Source organism: Callospermophilus lateralis, chromosome 2 (assembly GCF_048772815.1).
Source record: "Callospermophilus lateralis isolate mCalLat2 chromosome 2, mCalLat2.hap1, whole genome shotgun sequence".
NCBI classification, from domain to species: domain Eukaryota; kingdom Metazoa; phylum Chordata; class Mammalia; order Rodentia; family Sciuridae; genus Callospermophilus; species Callospermophilus lateralis.
In genome coordinates this window covers 8,314,991-8,320,805 of record NC_135306.1, presented here as the reverse complement: position 1 = coordinate 8,320,805, position 5,815 = coordinate 8,314,991, and the positions used below count along the sequence as shown (strand labels likewise).

At 43.4% G+C, this 5,815-nt stretch overlaps 1 non-coding gene across 1 annotated transcript; it reads right to left on the bottom strand.

The window, feature by feature from the left end:
• Positions 1 to 4,363: 4,363 nt before the first annotated feature.
• Trnat-cgu (transfer RNA threonine (anticodon CGU)) lies at positions 4,364 to 4,436 on the bottom strand. Its single transcript has one exon. It is a non-coding gene; the product is annotated as a tRNA-Thr (tRNA).
• Between the last annotated feature and the right edge of the window lie 1,379 nt (positions 4,437 to 5,815).

Genomic DNA, 5,815 nt, shown 5'->3' with positions numbered 1-5,815 from the left:
ACTTCCTCTTTCAATGGGTATTGTGGTTTTCAGGATTTTGTCTTCCAGATTTTCAGCCTTCAGGGTTTCAACATTCTGCATTTTAATCTTGGGATTTTAAATTGGGACTACAGGGATCTTAGACCATAGTTATGATTATTTGGATTTCAGCATAGAGAATTATGGTATTCATGATTGCATCTGTCAGGATTATAATTGGTACCAGAAATATAGAGAAGATTTTTTAAATACAGTATGAATATTATGTATCACTTAATGCTAATAAATCTGAACTTCTCTAAGTAACATTGATAATTATTTTAGGAAAACCTAAATTAGTGAAGAAGCAGAAAAGATGAATAATGTAACAAATAAGTTTATGATACTTGTCAAAGGCTCGGGGACCTGATGGTTTTACAGATGAAATAGTGAATGGTGTCAGAAGAGACATTGCCTAAATTCTTTAAAAATTGTCAAAGCACTAAAATTTACAGTAAACCTCCAATTTATTTTATGAATCTTGTGTGGTCTCAAAGCAAATAAAACATAAGAAAAAGGAAACTGTTGAAAAATCTCATTTATACTCAAAAATTCTAAATGATATATTAGAAAAAAGAGCAACACACCATTGCTGGATCTATTTCTGGAAGCAAAGAGCAAAGTAGGTCAAACTCAGGACTATAGAGTTTAGAGGCAAACTGCCAGGTGTCGAATCCGGCTTCATCACATACTAGGTACTGGCTGAGTCCCCTGGGTAAGTGACGTAAGCTCTCTGTGGTTATTTTCCAGTTGAAGAAATGAAAAATAATATCTGATTCAGAGGGATGGAAGAATTAGATAAAAATAATTCATTTAAAGGTTGTAGCCCAGTATTCAGTATATAGTAAGCACTCAATAATGGTTAGGTATCAATATCTAATATGAAAATAATTTAAAAATTGCTACGTAATATGGTTGGAAACCGTCTTGAGTTCTGCACAGCCAAGTTCTCAAAACACAGCCCAATCGGTGCCTTAATTTCTGAGTGGCAGATGGAGAGAACGTGAGAGGAGGTCAAGGCAGGGAAGACTCAGACCCAGTGAGCAGGAGGGAGAGCTGAACCCCTGTGTTTCCAGGGTCCTTCCAATCTAACCTTCTGAGCTTTTTTGACAAAACAAGCACAAGACAACCTAGGGCATCCCTGGAATTGCTGTTCCTCTCCTGGAAGTCTTAGCCAGCCAGGGCCCAAAATTGTCTCCATGGATATTTAGGTTATAGCAGCAGACACACATCAGGGGACAGAAAACTGCAGTCAAAGCAGTTAAATGTCACAGCCAGACACTAGGAGCACCTGGCCTACTAGCTGCTCAGTCATAGGCAATTGGTCCATGAACATCATGGGCATGCAGTCTTGTAGGGTGTTTTGAACCATATTTAATACATTGTGGCAGAGTTTCACCCATTAAAGAGGAAAATGACCATTTGATCAAATTCACTTCCATTTCTAATTTTAAAAAGACAAAAAAACAACAACAACAACAACAAAAAAAAAAAAACCCACAAAATCAGGCATGCCATGCCTTTAGTCCCAGCTACCTGGGAGGCTGAAACAGGAGGATCTCCTGAGCCCAGGAGGTGAGGGCTGTCCTACACTATGCAGACCAGGTGTGTACTCTAAGTTTCATGAGTGTGATTTTACTTATGAATAGTCACTGAACTCCAGCCGGGGTAATATAGGTGACCCTGTATTGAGAGAGAGAGAGAGAGAGAGAGAGAGAGAGAGAGAGAGAGAGAGAGAGAGAGAGAGAGAGAGAGAGAGAGAGAGAGAGAGAATTTTAAGGGCTGGGGATATAGCTCAGTGGGTAGAGTTCTTGCGTCACATGCACAAGGCCCTGGGTTCAATCCCCAGCACACACACACACAAAAAAAACTTTCCTAAGGGCTGAGATTATGGCTCAGTAGAGCACTCACCTAGCACGGGCGGGACCCAGGTTCGATTCTCAGCACCACATAAAAATAAAGGCATTGTGTTGTGTCCTTCTACACCTAAAAAAAAATTTTTTTTTAAATAAATATAATTTCAAAAATTAGATAACAAAAAAGAAAAGAAGGCATATGGATCATTGAGGCAAGAACAAAAATACATTATTTGCTGATAATAAGTGTGTTCACCCTGCAAAATCAAGAGAATAAACTGAAAAGCTACAAGAACTCATCAGAGCATTGACTAAAGGGCCTGGCACGAGGTGATAAATAGATCCCGATCAATGCCTGTCCTGCACAACCAGCAGAAACTAGTTGGAAAGCATCAGGGGACCAAAAAATGTGCTTAGCAGAATATGTGCAAAGATATATGTTGAAAGTGGAGGAAGGACATTAAAAAGGGATTTGAATCAATGAGGAATGAGTCCTGTTCTTGGACAGTATTGTAAAAATGTCAATTCTTCCTCAAGTAATCCATAAATTTAAAGTGTAATTTCAATGAAAATCTTCACAGGAATTTTTTTTCTTCAGAAATTGATTCTATCGTTCATCTGGTAGAGGAACTGCATAGAATGGTCAAGAAATTTGGGAAATAAAAGGAAATAATTGGGGGTGGGGGCGGGGGCTCAGAGGTAGCACACTTGCCTGGCATGTGTGAGGCACTGGGTTTGATTCTCAGCACCCCATAGAAATACATCAATAAAATAAAGGTCTATCAACAACTAAAAAAATATTTTAAAAGGAAACAATTGGTCATTTGCCTTACACAGATTATATGTTACAAAGCTAAGATATTGATAGACAATTTGGAAAATAGAGTTTTTTTAAAAAGACACAGAGATAAAATAGCACGTTTTATTGTTTGGGGTGGTGTCTTTGTCGAGGCTCTAGAAGCTGCAGAGAGCAGAAGCTTATTCATATTAGTGTAAATCCAAATAGGGAATTATTGGAAGAATGCTAGATTCTCATACAGATCCAGATAAGGGGAGCAAACAGAGCTCACAGGGCAGGAATAGGACTCTGCCAGGGGTCAGCCACAAGAGGTGTGTGCTCTATGTGATCCACCTCCTTCGGTGCAGCCCTGCACCCACAAGCTCTCCTTCCATCTTCCTTTCACTTCAGATCTCAAGCTGCTGACTTAGCTGTCTCCAGACCAGATGGCTCACCCCCGAGCCCCCCTGAGATGGCCTGGAGTTCAGGAACTTTCTCCTGGTGGGGAGGGAAGGTTCCAGGGGAGCAGCCTGAAGGTGCCCCAGCGCTGCAGAAGGTGCCTCCTGGGCACTGCCTCTTGGCTTCCAAGACTCTTCCAACTCCACTTGAAAAAACTGAACACAGGGTCTCTGCCACTAACCCAGTCCTTCTCCAGGGGCTTTCTACTTCAGAAAATGCCACCATATACTAGGGTCAAGCCAAGCGGGAATCCAGAGGTCCCCAGGCCCCCGGCTCTCCCCTATCCCGTGTGTCCCCCTGGCACAATGTCCAGTTGATTTATCTCCTGAAGATTTCTAGAATCTGCCAGTTTTGTCCATCTCTACAGCCATCACCCTGGTGTAAGGAACTGTCCTACTTCTCATGGACCCCTTGGCAGACACTCGTGCCACTTGCCAACATTCACCCCATTACAGCAGTGAGCTGAACTCACCCTTCAGCGCTCAACCTGCTTCCCCAGGGAGTCTCCCCCGATGGGACCTGGTCCACCACCTGCCGCTGACTTAGACTGTTACCTCTCTGTCCTGTGCAGCACTTATCACAAGGCTTAATGCATCACTGATTGCATGGCCACTTTAAGGCAAGTTGACTGAGATCTCATTTGTATCAATTAACATTCACTGGAGCTGGGGATGCGGTAGCCCAGGCCACAGGAAGGGATGACCTTCAAGTGGTAGTGCGCTCGCCTAGCATGGGTTCGATTCTCAGAACATAGAAACAAAATAAAGATATTGTGTTCACCTAAAACTAAAAAATAAATATTAAAAAATTAACATTCTTTCAGAGTAGATGTGTGAGGTTTGGCAGAGTTGGAGAACCACCGCGACAATCAGGATACAGAATATCTGCCCCCTTAGAGTTCTTGGTGATTCTGAGAGTTCCTCTTCTCTGTCTTGCCCCTGGGAACAACCAGCTGATTGCTGGAATCATAGTTTGCCTTTCACAGGATGTTGCAGAAATGGGATCTATGTTATGCAGCCTTTTGGGTCTGGCTTTGGTCACTTAGTCATTGTGTAATAATTTAATGCGTATCTTCCCTGTAAGAAGAAAGCTCCACAAGCTAAGGGGCCATGTCCCCTATTGTCACCCTACTGTCCTAATATGGAGTTTCTCAACCTTCTTTTTCACTATTGATCCATTGAGGAGAACATTTTTGTTAATATTTTTTAAGTTGTAGATGGACAAGATATCTTTATTATTTATTTATTTTTTAATGCGGTGCTGAGGATCGAACCCAGGGCCTCATGCATACGAGGCAAGTGCTCTACCACTGAGCCACAACCTCAGCTCCGAGGAGAACATTTTAATTGAATTGAAATTCTCCCTGATGAGAGAAATTAAATACTAAGTAATACATTTTTGTATAGAAGAGTCGAGCTTTGGAGGGTGTCTCAGGATGCTGTAACAAATTATCATAGATGAAAACAATAAGCCATTGTATGTCACAGTTATGGAGGCTGGGAAGCCTAAGACCATGGTGAGGGCGTGACTCCCGGAATACAGATGGCCCTGTTAGTACTGGGTCCACACATGGCAGAGATAGATCCAATGTCTCCTCCTCTTTTAATCCCATCCCAAGGACCCACTTTCATGACCTAGTCTACTCCTAAGTACCTTCCCAAAGCCCCACTCCAAGCACCACCACCCTGGAAGTTCAACATGTGGGCTTTAGGGGACACCACCATTCAGTCTATAACAAAGGGCCACAAGACACTTTAATAATCATTTTCTCCCTGCCAAGGATAAAGTTTTACTTCTTGGGGGTGAGATGACTCCCCCTGAGCTTGCATGACTTAGAACACACTGGTCATTCAAGAAATGTTTGCAAATTAATAAGAATATTTACAGATATCGTCACAGGGTGGCAGCTCCCAAGACAGCCAGCTCATCACATGAGAAGACACTCCTGGGTTTCAAACAGAGCTTAGGGTGACGGCAACCCCCGTGTGAACACACTTCCCACTTCTCTTAAAACCCCACCAGTGAGGGGCTTCAGAAGTACACCACACATCCACATTCTCAGGACATAGCCGAACTTGTGCTTTTGAAAGTCCACTCTGGCTTCAGGGAACGAGATGGGCAGAAGAAGCCAGGTGAACGGAGAGGGAGCAGACGAAACGTGCCATTGTAGGCGCGGGTGGAAATGACAGTGGTTTGCCTTCAGTGGCAATGGGGATGGAGGCCAATAGAAGTTCTTGAGAATTACTTAGAAAATAGAAATAGCTTGGTGGTGAGTTAGCTGTGGACTGTGGACTGGCATTGGACCGTTGAGGCTGATGTGGCTTTGGGTCATTCAGGGCAGTGTCTAGTTGGCTCCTGGATATACAGGTGAGATGTTCAAGAAGTCTGTGGGGGTTGGAAGGAAGGATCTGGGAAGAGCTGGGGAAGAGGGTAGCCCAGGCCACAGGAAGGGGTGACCTCATCAGAGTGTGGAGCTTGAGAAGATGCCACAGGGCAGACCCCTGGAGGGCAGCCTCCCCCGGGGTGAGGCCCAGCACGAGGAAGATGCACCGCAGGGAAATCAGCCATCACCCAGCACTAACTTTTAGTCGGTGGCCAGCTGTCTATTATAATCGTTGGCACTTTGTTTCTTTGGTTTTTGTGCTAATCTAAACAATGCTGTCATTTCTTCATGCAGAAACCTTTTTCTGTACGTAGGATTATT